The sequence below is a fragment of the Oncorhynchus gorbuscha genome, linkage group LG03, assembly GCF_021184085.1.
Source record: "Oncorhynchus gorbuscha isolate QuinsamMale2020 ecotype Even-year linkage group LG03, OgorEven_v1.0, whole genome shotgun sequence".
NCBI classification, from domain to species: domain Eukaryota; kingdom Metazoa; phylum Chordata; class Actinopteri; order Salmoniformes; family Salmonidae; genus Oncorhynchus; species Oncorhynchus gorbuscha.
The window spans coordinates 6,572,113-6,585,351 of NC_060175.1; the positions used below are offsets into that span (position 1 = coordinate 6,572,113).

The 13,239-nt window shown below is 45.5% G+C and overlaps 1 pseudogene; it reads right to left on the bottom strand.

The window, feature by feature from the left end:
- Positions 1-1,443: 1,443 nt before the first annotated feature.
- LOC124032450 overlaps positions 1,444-13,239 on the bottom strand; it is a 78,502-nt pseudogene continuing 66,706 nt past the window's right edge.

Here is a 13,239-nt window from a genome sequence, read left to right on the forward strand (position 1 = left end):
TCAAGGCATGGCAAATGAGGGTGAGGTGAGATACCCAATGGGTTGGACCATACTTTTCTAGTAAATCATTTTTTATTATATATATATTTTTTAACATAAAAACGGGAAATCATTAAGACAGTGGATGAATCAAAAGCATTATTATTTAAATTTTGCAAAACCCCCCAAAAATGTGGGCCCACATCGAGAAATAAAAGAACACAATTTGAGGCCATGCGTGCATAGTGTTAAACGTGCTGGAAACGCCCAAGGTATAAAGAATGAGAGGGAACGTTGGACTGAGACAAACGGAATAGATGTGGGTGCGGTGGGAACGTGGGTTTGAGCAGGTGTGACGTCATTGACGTTTGTTGGAATATGTGTGCGTCTGTCTATTCGATTCCGTCTTGTTTTCTTTTGTTTGAAAATATTTTACAAAAAAAAAAAAAGACAGGCATATATCGTCTACATTCGTTTTTTTTTGCCACGTGTATTAACTTACAGACACTTTAATGCATACTTTTAAAATATATTGTTTTCCCCTTAAATGTATAACTGTCCCCACTAAGACAACCAAAATACTTAAATGCATCCTTGAAACATTTAATTGAAATAGTGTAGAATTCCATTCATTCTTATGGAGGACTGCTACTGGCTTCAAAGTCCCTTAATGGTCAACACATAGCATCAGCAATCCAGGGTTTATATACGTCATTGTGTAGAATTCCATTCATTCTTATGGAGGACTGCTACTGGCTTCAAAGTCCCTTAATGGTCAACACATAGCATCAGCAATCCAGGGTTTATATACGTCATTGGTTCAAATTCTCATCCTTAAATGGAAAGACTGTTTGAAGTGCCTTTGTTCATTGAATCAAATCCTGAGACACTGATAATGCAACACCGGAAGGGGTCATAATGACTAGTGCACAGCGGTAGAAAAAAACGCTTCATTGGAGTTTCTTTTTGGACAAGTTGAGGTAGTCCCTCCCCATTTACGTCCATTTTGGTTTCTATTGAATAAGGTTTATGGTGAGGTCTTGCTGGTAACAGGAAATCTGCTGTGGCAGGTTGGAGTTGTTGTGGAAACACTGTGACAGGATGAAGACCTGTGTGTAAAATTAATTCAAACATAAATAATCTAGTAAATGACTATATACTATATGTAATAATAATAATATATGCCATTTAGCAGACGCTTTTATCCAAAGCGACTTACAGTCATGTGTGCATACATTCTACGTATGGGTGGTCCCAGGGATCGAACCCACTACCCTGGCGTTACAAGCGCCATGCTCTACCAACTGAGCTACTACATAGGTATATTTCCGTTCAGTTTAAACTAAATTTTTGATTTCACTATCAATATGAGAAGTTTAGCTAACTATTGAATGAATGATAGCCTGACACAAAAGCCTGTTAACTGTGATTAGCGTTGCTTAGAGTCAAGAGACAAGACACATGGACTTCTGGGTAATTTATTTGAAAACAGTGATTGGGTTGATTTGACTTTGACATTTTCCTCACCAATAACCTGATTACTTAAATGCATTGTGCAACATAATGACAAGACAAGACAGTATCAAGAAAAAGACCAGTGAGTGTTTTGAAAACTATAAACAACTCCACCCAGATGAATATATTCTGAGGTTCTCTGCAGAACCAGTAAAATGATTCCATTAAGAGCAGTGGGAACCTTCAGTCACAACAGAACACTGGGAGAGTTCCGTCCGAGAGTGATAATGCACTTCTATCTAAACCACAGGTGACAAAATGAACCAAAATCATTTTCAGTAGGTCAGTTTAAGTTCTAAAGCAGTTTCCTGGCTGATCGATGAGCGATGTGACTTTCTATCGTTCAGCCTCGTTATTACAGTCCAAACAACAAACATTAAAACGCTCAGTTTGTCATGTGAAGACCTGGGTTCAATTACTATTTGAAATAATTTCAAATACTTTAAACTGTGCTCAACTGAATGTGCATGTGTGAAGACTAGTGTGACTGTCTCCCTACATCGTTACCAGGCTGTGACAGAATAGACTACATCGTTACCAGGCTGTGACAGAATAGACTACATCGTTACCAGGCTGTGACAGAATAGACTACATCGTTACCAGGCTGTGACAGAATAGACTACATCGTTACCAGGCTGTGACAGAATAGACTACATCGTTACCAGGCTGTGACAGAATAGACTACATCGTTACCAGGCTGTGACAGAATAGACTACATCGTTAACAGGCTGTGACAGAATAGACTACATCGTTACCAGGCTGTGACAGAATAGACTACATCGTTACCAGGCTGTGACAGAATAGACTACATCGTTACCAGGCTGTGACAGAATAGACTACATCGTTACCAGGCTGTGACAGAATAGACTACATCGTTACCCGGCTGTGACAGAATAGACTACATCGTTACCAGGCTGTGACAGAATAGACTACATCGTTACCAGGCTGTGACAGAATAGACTACATCGTTACCAGGCTGTGACAGAATAGACTACATCGTTACCAGGCTGTGACAGAATAGACTACATCGTTACCAGGCTGTGACAGAATAGACTACATCGTTACCCGGCTGTGACAGAATAGACTACATCGTTACCAGGCTGTGACAGAATAGACTACATCGTTACCAGGCTGTGACAGAATAGACTACATCGTTACCAGGCTGTGACAGAATAGACTACATCGTTACCAGGCTGTGACAGAATAGACTACATCGTTACCAGGCTGTGACAGAATAGACTACATCGTTACCAGGCTGTGACAGAATAGACTACATCGTTACCAGGCTGTGACAGAATAGACTACATCGTTACCAGGCTGTGACAGAATAGACTACATCGTTACCAGGCTGTGACAGAATAGACTACATCGTTAACAGGCTGTGACAGAATAGACTACATCGTTACCAGGCTGTGACAGAATAGACTACATCGTTACCAGGCTGTGACAGAATAGACTACATCGTTACCAGGCTGTGACAGAATAGACTACATCGTTACCAGGCTGTGACAGAATAGACTACATACAACATGCTAATGATTTAAATTAAATGATCCATAACATCAGTGTCAAACAACCATACATTTCTGTCTCCCTCTCCTTCCATTCAAACGTCCTACCATCCATCAGGTGCGGCATGAGCCACCAACAAGACCGTCTTGTGTGACAGCTCACATTAACGACAAAACATATATTAAACTCACAATAGAGAAGTTTAGAACTTAGAACATGTAGAACTAAAAACACAGGAGTTAGGCTATATGTAAAATAATATAATACAAATATTATCAGAGCATATTATGGATGTCACTGGATTAGTTTGGGTTATATAAGGGTGCTAAACACACAAGGATCACCGTTAGAAGTTATTTAGGTTAGCATATAGCTAGCATCTCTAGCTAGTTAGCCAGCCATGCTAAAGACACACAAATCACCTTTAGGTAAGCTAGAAGATTCCAACCTTATACGCTCTGATATATGGTTGGAAAGGGCTTTTGTTTAGATTAAGACACTGCTGAGACGTTTTTTTTCCCTCATGCTGGCCAGCATGTGGCTACTGCTCGCTAGCATGAGGACGAAAACGGAATCACCTTAAGTGCTTTGTTTAAATTAGCAAGTAGCTAGCATTTCTCTAGCTAGCCTGCCATGCTAAAGATACTTGGATCACCTTTAGACCGGCCTTGGGTTAGCTAAAAGCTGGCATCTCTCTAGCTAAAGGTGCTATAGTTAGGCTACAAAGGTCTCCTGTAGGTTTTCTTAAGATTAGCTAGCATATCTAGCTAGCTAGCTAATTAGCTAGCAGTAGCATCTCCCTAGCTAGGTGCGCCGTGTCTCCAGCTACGCCTTTCTAGGCTCTCCTACATTGTCTGACGTCAGATAGCGCTGACGGCCGTCTGCACTCAAAACGAGCGTCGCGTAGGAGTGACGCCATCTGACGTGAGACAATGGGCACTCCTATTGCAAGGAGACACAGCTAGGGCCTACTCAGGAGGCTGCAACGCTACCGATAGCTCACAGACCAGCATAGCTGTTATATACAGTACATTTCTGCCATGTAGAACACAGACAGACTCATGTCATATTCCTACATTTCTTATGGAAGTGCATTTCATATGCATCCTGATCCTTACATTTCATATGGTATAGAAACACATTTTTCTATCTCCAGTATTCTGTGTTTCAACTCACTGACTGGACCCCTAGAGGAGACTAGTGTCCTTTAAAACACAAAGCCTTTTAAATAAACACAATTTATAGTATATATGATATTAAAAACCAGAACGCCTCAATATACATCCAATTAAAACAGGGATAAAACAAAAACAATTATACTTTTTCTGCTGGGAAAAATAACAGTACAATATCACATAATAATAATACTACTACAAAAGGTCAGAAAGCTGTTAAAACCAGTTTGAGGTGAACCACTGCTTAACAGAATGCTGTTAAAACCAGTTTGAGGTGAACCACTGCTTAACAGAATGCTGTTAAAACCAGTTTGAGGTGAACCACTGCTTAACAGAACACTGTTAAACCAGTTTGAGGTGAACCACTGCTTAACAGAATGCTGTTAAACCAGTTTGAGGTGAACCACTGCTTAACAGAATGCTGTTAAAACCAGTTTGAGGTGAACCACTGCTTAACAGAACACTGTTAAAACCAGTTTGAGGTGAACCACTGCTTAACAGAATGCTGTTAAACCAGTTTGAGCTGAACCACTGCTTAACAGAACACTGTTAAACCAGTTTGAGGTGAACCACTGCTTAACAGAACGCTGTTAAACCAGTTTGAGGTGAACCACTGCTTAACAGAATGCTGTTAAACCAGTTTGAGGTGAACCACTGCTTAACAGAATGCTGTTAAACCAGTTTGAGGTGAACCACTGCTTAACAGAATGCTGTTAAACCAGTTTGAGGTGAACCACTGCTTAACAGAATGCTGTTAAACCAGTTTGAGGTGAACCACTGCTTAACAGTAAATAAAATGCAGTAGTGCAAAAATTCAAAGATACCCCCCCCCCCTTTCCATAGCCCTCCCTGATTCATCCACAAGGTGAAGTAGGGGGGTCTTATTGCCCCTTCAGAGAGTGTGCGTGAGAGCCATAGTCCTACACATTATCGCCCCCCCCCCCATCTCTAACCCCAGTATCATGACATCATCAGTAGGTTACTGCTCTACCGTAGCCACGTTCAGTTGCAAAACGTTGTCCCAACGTTTCAGATACGAAAAAAAAAAATGTAATGAGTAGTGTCGACGTGATCTAGAGCTGGGCGATAAGGACAACAACAAAAAATCCACATCGGGATAAATGACCTGAATTGATTTGACAACGGTAAATAGAAAGGAGAGTATATAACACATCTGCACCACCATATAGTTTTAATATCCTTTAAAGGCCCAGTGTAGCCGAAAACATTTTTTTTCCCCGTGTGGTTGGAATAACACTGTGAAATTTAAAAAAATATATATATATTTTTTTAATGATAATGCCCTTTAAATGTAAAAACTGTTTGAAAAAGCCCGTCTGAAATGTCTGCCTGTTTTTGGTGGGAGTTTTGAGCGTGTCTGGTGACATCACCAGGTGGTTAATTAGTTAATAGACCAATAAGAAAGAGTTCCAAACCTCTCTGCCAATAACAGCTGGTTTTCAGTTTTCCCCTCTCCACTCAGACCACTCCCAGACAGTCCTAGCAAAATCCTCGCTTGAGAAATTGCTCTTTGCTATTTAGCGTTCTGTTTATTTTAGATTATTTTAATTGAAAACAATCACAGTAAGGTACTTAATTGTTACCCAGAACTGACTTGATATTGAGATAAAAACGGCAGCACTGGGCCTTTAAACTATTACTAGTTTGATGGTTGTAAGTCGCTCTGGATAAGAGCGTCTGCTAAATGACTTAAATGTAAATATATTGTTCTATCAACAATCACCCATATTAGAAAACTTATTTCATTTCAAACTTCACATTTCTCTATTAGAGGCTACTTATATTGTAATGAACGATATTAACAAAATGTCGGGTATAGTCGGTGTCAATCATTTTTGGTTTATCATCCCAGCTCTAATGTGATCTGCAATTCACACACACGTTTGTTCTACATAGGATTTTTTCTGTCTGAACGTTCCAAAACGTTGCATGCTACTGAAAGCGCCCCACGTCTCATCATAAGTAAGGGTACTGTCCCAACCGTCGAGGGCTGAGCTGGTATGCGCTGTAGGCTTCAGCCCGGGGCCTCACACTAATGTATGGGGGCCCAGCAGTAAACTGGTGCTGATAAGTTGCAGGAAGCCCCACCCCATGGATCATCCCTGACCCCACCGAAGACTCCTTCCTGGTCCCTGCCTCACTCCGGGCCAACCCCGAGGCTCCGTAAGAGACGGTGGGAGGGGCGTAGGTGGAAGGGGTGGGGTGGCCACGCCCCAGGAACTGTTCCATGGCCTGAGAGGCGGAGGCTAGCGCTGCGGAGGCAGGAAAGGTGTAGAGGCTGGGGGCGGCGCTTAGGGAGGGCGCTTCCTGAAAGGTGTAGTGGGAAGCGGGGCTAGGGGGGTAGGTTGCCTGGCGACGCAGGCTGCCGTGGGAACGGTCCTGAGACGAGGATGAGGATGAGACTACAGGCTGTACCTGGAGAAAGAGAGGCAGGCAAACTGCATCAGAACATGTCTTTAGCCAAATAACTCAATGAAAATAAACTGTATAAACAAAGGAAACAGTTTACGTCACTGTTTAAAAATTAAGATAGACTATCAACTGTTCTACACAATACATTTCTATCTGAACGTTCTGTAACGTGTCACAGTGGCCTGGGGCACACCTGCTAGTAAGAGAGGGTACTATTGGCTGGCTGACTCACCTGGCTGAGGTTGAGAGGATGTGATTGGCTGGGGACAAGCTTATGGCGGTCGCTGTTGTCACCACTACAGGGCTGTCGATTGGCCCGCTTGGGCTTGATGTAGGAGCTCTGGAGTTGCCCTGGAAACCAACCAGGAAGAGACAGAGAGACAAGCTTAGAAATGCAGCTTTCAACGAAACACTCAAACTGGTTTTAAAGCATTCTGTGCTTCTGTATACTGTATTTGTGATTCTAAACTGTACAGAGCTCTGTGGGTATGTCCTAGTGTTGTCAAGATACCAGAACTTTGACATTGTTAGCCTACAAAGCTGGAAGCTAGCGGTATCTTCTTCCATTGTGAAGTGTTGTAGCCTGTATGGACATTGTTTTGTGAACAGTAATGAACAGTTTCTACATGCATCATTACATTATTCAAATGTGTTGGGACTTCTGTGCAGCATGAGTGGGGAGCTAATATGATACAGCCCAGACTCTCAGACTAGCAGTGAGTTAGTGAAGCTAACATGATACAGCACAGACTCCCAGTGAGTTAGTGGAGCTAACATGATTACAGCCCAGACTCTCAGGCTAGCAGTGAGTTAGTGAAGCTAACATGATACAGCCCAGACTCCCAGTGAGTTAGTGGAGCTAACATGATACAGCCCAGACTCCCAGGCTAGCAGTGAGTTAGTGGAGCTAACATGATGCAGCCCAGACTCTCAGGCTAGCAGTGAGTTAGTGGAGCTAACATGATACAGCCCAGACTCTCAGGCTAGCAGTGAGTTAGTGGAGCTAACATGATGCAGCCCAGACTCTCAGGCTAGCAGTGAGTTAGTGGAGCTAACATGATGCAGCCCAGACTCTCAGGCTAGCAGTGAGTTAGTGGAGCTAACATGATGCAGCCCAGACTCTCAGGCTAGCAGTGAGTTAGTGGAGCTAACATGATGCAGCCCAGACTCTCAGGCTAGCAGTGAGTTAGTGGAGCTAACATGATGCAGCCCAGACTCTCAGGCTAGCAGTGAGTTAGTGGAGCTAACATGATACAGCCCAGACTCCCAGGCTAGCAGTGAGTTAGTGGAGCTAACATGATGCAGCCCAGACTCCCAGGCTAGCAGTGAGTTAGTGGAGCTAACATGATGCAGCCCAGACTCCCAGGCTAGCAGTGAGTTAGTGGAGCTAACATGATACAGTCCAGACTCCCAGTACAGGCTAGCAGTGAGTTAGTGGAGCTAACATGATACAGCCCAGACTCCCAGGCTAGCAGTGAGTTAGTGGAGCTAACATGATGCAGCCCAGACTCTCAGTACAGGCTAGCAGTGAGTTAGTGGAGCTAACATGATGCAGCCCAGACTCCCAGGCTAGCAGTGAGTTAGTGGAGCTAACATGATACAGCCCAGACTCCCAGTACAGGCTAGCAGTGAGTTAGTGGAGCTAACATGATGCAGCCCAGACTCTCAGGCTAGCAGTGAGTTAGTGGAGCTAACATGATACAGCCCAGACTCTCAGGCTAGCAGTGAGTTAGTGGAGCTAACATGATGCAGCCCAGACTCTCAGGCTAGCAGTGAGTTAGTGGAGCTAACATGATGCAGCCCAGACTCTCAGGCTAGCAGTGAGTTAGTGGAGCTAACATGATGCAGCCCAGACTCTCAGGCTAGCAGTGAGTTAGTGGAGCTAACATGATGCAGCCCAGACTCCCAGTGATTTCGTGGAGCTAACATGACACAGCCCAGACTCCCAGGCTAGCAGTGAGTTAGTGGAGCTAACATGATGCAGCCCAGACTCTCAGGCTAGCAGTGAGTTAGTGGAGCTAACATGATACAGCCCAGACTCCCAGGCTAGCAGTGAGTTAGTGGAGCTAACATGATACAGTCCAGACTCCCAGTACAGGCTAGCAGTGAGTTAGTGGAGCTAACATGATACAGCCCAGACTCCCAGGCTAGCAGTGAGTTAGTGGAGCAAACATGATGCAGCCCAGACTCTCAGTACAGGCTAGCAATGAGTTAGTGGAGCTAACATGATACAGCACAGACTCCCAGTGAGTTAGTGGAGCTAACATGATTACAGCCCAGACTCTCAGGCTAGCAGTGAGTTAGTGAAGCTAACATGATACAGCCCAGACTCCCAGTGAGTTAGTGGAGCTAACATGATACAGCCCAGACTCCCAGGCTAGCAGTGAGTTAGTGGAGCTAACATGATGCAGCCCAGACTCTCAGGCTAGCAGTGAGTTAGTGGAGCTAACATGATGCAGCCCAGACTCCCAGGCTAGCAGTGAGTTAGTGGAGCTAACATGATGCAGCCCAGACTCTCAGGCTAGCAGTGAGTTAGTGGAGCTAACATGATGCAGCCCAGACTCTCAGGCTAGCAGTGAGTTAGTGGAGCTAACATCAAATCAAATCAAATCAAATCAAATTTATTTATATAGCCCTTCGTACATCAGCTGATATCTCAAAGTGCTGTACAGAAACCCAGCCTAAAACCTCAAACAGCAAACAATGAGGTGTAAAAGCACGGTGGCCAGAAAAACTCCCTAGAAAGGCCAAAACCAGGAAGAAGTGGAGGAACCATGATGGGGCAGCCAGACTCTTCTGGCTGTGCCGGAGTAGAGATTATAACAGAACATGACCAAGATGTTCAAATGTTCATAAATGACCAGCATGGTCCCAACTCCCAGGCAGAACAGTTGAAACTGAGCAGCAGCACAGTCAGATGGACTGGGGACTCCAAGGAGCCATCAGTCAGGTAGTCCTGGGGCACGGTCCAGGGCCAGACTCTCAGTACAGAGAAAGAAAGAGAATTAGTGGAGCATATGTGGGGTGGCCAGTCCTCCCTGGCTGTGCCAGGTGGAGATTATAACAGAACGTGGCCAAGATGTTCAAATGTTCATAAATGACCAGCATGGTTGAATAATAGTAAGGCAGAACAGTTGAAACTGGAGCAGGACATGGCCAGGTGGACTGGGGACAGCAAGGAGTTAGTGGTAGCTGGGACATGGTCCAGGGCCCAGGCCAGTTGAAACTGGAGCAGCAGCATGGCCAGGTGGACTGGGGACAGCAGTCATCATGTCAGGTAGTCCTGGGGCATGGTTCTAGGGCTCAGGTGAGAGAGTGGAGAGAACATGATAGCCCAGCACACTTAGATTTACACAGGACACATGAATAGGACAGTGATTTACTCCAGATAAACAAACTGATAGCCCCCGACAGACATAAACTACTGCAGCATAAATACTGGAGGCTGAGACAGGAGGGGTCAGGAACACTGATGGCCCCATCCGAGGACACCCCGGACAGGGCCAAACAGGAAGATATAACCCCACCCACTTTGCCAAAGCACAGCCCCCACACCACTAGAGGGAAATCTTCAACCACCAACTTACCATCCTGAGACAAGGCCGAGTATAGCCCACAAAGATCTCCGACACGGTACAACCCAAGGGGTGGGGGGGAACCCAGACAGGCCGACCACAACAGTGAATCAACCCACCCAGGTGACGCATCCCCCAGGGACGGCACAACAGAGCCCCAGCAAGCCAGTGACTCCCAGCCCTTAACAGGGTTAGAGGCAGAGAATCCCAGTGGAAAACGGGGAACCGGCCAGGCAGAGACAGCAAGGGCGGTTCGTTGCTCCAGACCTTCGTTCACCTTCCCACTCCTGGGCCAGACTACACTCAATCATATGACCCACTGAAGAGATGAGTCTTCAGTAAAGACTTAAAGGTTGAGACCGAGTTTCGTCTCTGACATGGGTAGGCAGACCTGCTCCATAAAAATGGAGCTCTATAGGAGAAAGCCCTGCCTCCAGCTGTTTGCTTAGAAATTCTAGGGACAATTAGGAGGCCTGCGTCTTGTGACCGTAGCGTACGTATAGGTACCTACAGGGCAGGACCAAATCAGAGAGGTAGGTAGGAGCAAGCCCATGTAATGCTTTGTAGGTTAGCAGTAAAACCTTGAAATCAGCCCTTGCTTTGACAGGAAGCCAGTGTCAGGCTAGCACTGGAGTAATATGATCAAATTTTTTGGTTCTCTCAGGATTCTAGCAGCCATTTAGCACTAACTGAAGTTTATTTAGTGCTTTATCCTGATGACCAGGGAAAATAGAGCATTGCAGTAGTCTAACCTAGAAGTGACAAAAGCATGGATTAATTTTTCTGCATCATTTTTGGACAGAAAGTTTCTGATTTTTGCAATGTTTCGTAGATGGAAAAAAGCTGTCCTCGAAATGGTCTTGATATGTTCTTCAAAAGAGAGATCAGGGTCAGAGTAACGCCGAGGTCCTTCACAGTTTTATTTGAGACGACTGTACAACCATTAAGATTAATTGTCAGATTCAACAGAAGATCTCTTTGTTTCTTGGGACCTAGAACAAGCATCTCTGTTTTGTCCGAGTTTAATAGTAGAAAGTTTGCAGCCATCCACTTCCTTATGTCTGAAACACATGCTTCTAGCGAGTGGCCCGTGCTTCACCATGTTTCATTGAAATGTACAGCTGTGTGTCATCCGCATAGCAGTGAAAGTTTACATTATGTTTTCGAATAACATCCCCAAATAATAATTATGTTTTCGAATAACATGATGCAGCCCAGACTCTCAGGCTAGCAGTGAGTTAGTGGAGCTAACATGATGCAGCCCAGACTCTCAGGCTAGCAGTGAGTTAGTGGAGCTAACATGATGCAGCCCAGACTCTCAGGCTAGCAGTGAGTTAACCTTCTAACATGATCAGCCCAGACTCTCAGGCTAGCAGTGAGTTAGTGGAGCTAACATGATACAGCCCAGACTCCCAGGCTAGCAGTGAGTTAGTGGAGCTAACATGATGCAGCCCAGACTCCCAGGCTAGCAGTGAGTTAGTGGAGCTAACATGATGCAGCCCAGACTCTCAGTACAGGCTAGCAGTGAGTTAGTGGAGCTAACATGATGCAGCCCAGACTCCCAGGCTATCAGTGAGTTAGTGGAGCTAACATGATACAGCCCAGACTCCCAGTACAGGCTAGCAGTGAGTTAGTGGAGCTAACATGATGCAGCCCAGACTCTCAGGCTAGCAGTGAGTTAGTGGAGCTAACATGATACAGCCCAGACTCTCAGGCTAGCAGTGAGTTAGTGGAGCTAACATGATGCAGATCCCAGACTCCCAGGCTAGCAGTGAGTTAGTGGAGCTAACATGATGCAGCCCAGACTCTCAGGCTAGCAGTGAGTTAGTGGAGCTAACATGATGCAGCCCAGACTCTCAGGCTAGCAGTGAGTTAGTGGAGCTAACATGATGCAGCCCAGACTCCCAGTGATTTCGTGGAGCTAACATGTACAGCCCAGACTCCCAGGCTAGCAGTGAGTTAGTGGAGCTAACATGATGCAGCCCAGACTCTCAGGCTAGCAGTGAGTTAGTGGAGCTAACATGATACAGCCCAGACTCCCAGGCTAGCAGTGAGTTAGTGGAGCTAACATGATACAGCCCAGACTCCCAGTACAGGCTAGCAGTGAGTTAGTGGAGCTAACATGATACAGCCCAGACTCCCAGGCTAGCAGTGAGTTAGTGGAGCAAACATGATGCAGCCCAGACTCTCAGTACAGGCTAGCAATGAGTTAGTGGAGCTAACATGATGCAGCCCAGACTCCCAGGCTAGCAGTGAGTTAGTGGAGCTAACATGATGCAGCCCAGACTCCCAGGCTAGCAGTGAGTTAGTGGAGCTAACATGATGCAGTCCAGACTCCCAGGCTAGCAGTGAGTTAGTGAAGCTAACATGATACAGCACAGACTCCCAGTGAGTTAGTGGAGCTAACATGATTACAGCCCAGACTCTCAGGCTAGCAGTGAGTTAGTGAAGCTAACATGATACAGCCCAGACTCCCAGTGAGTTAGTGGAGCTAACATGATACAGCCCAGACTCCCAGGCTAGCAGTGAGTTAGTGGAGCTAACATGATGCAGCCCAGACTCTCAGGCTAGCAGTGAGTTAGTGGAGCTAACATGATACAGCCCAGACTCTCAGGCTAGCAGTGAGTTAGTGGAGCTAACATGATGCAGCCCAGACTCCCAGTGATTTCGTGGAGCTAACATGATACAGCCCAGACTCCTAGACTCCCAGGCTAGCAGTGAGTTAGTGGAGCTAACATGATGCAGCCCAGACTCTCAGGCTAGCAGTGAGTTAGTGGAGCTAACATGATACAGCCCAGACTCCCAGGCTAGCAGTGAGTTAGTGGAGCTAACATGATACAGTCCATACTCCCAGTACAGGCTAGCAGTGAGTTAGTGGAGCTAACATGATACAGCCCAGACTCCCAGGCTAGCAGTGAGTTAGTGGAGCTAACATGATGCAGCCCAGACTCTCAGTACAGGCTAGCAGTGAGTTAGTGGAGCTAACATGATGCAGCCCAGACTCCCAGGCTAGCAGTGAGTTAGTGGAGCTAACATGATACAGCCCAGAC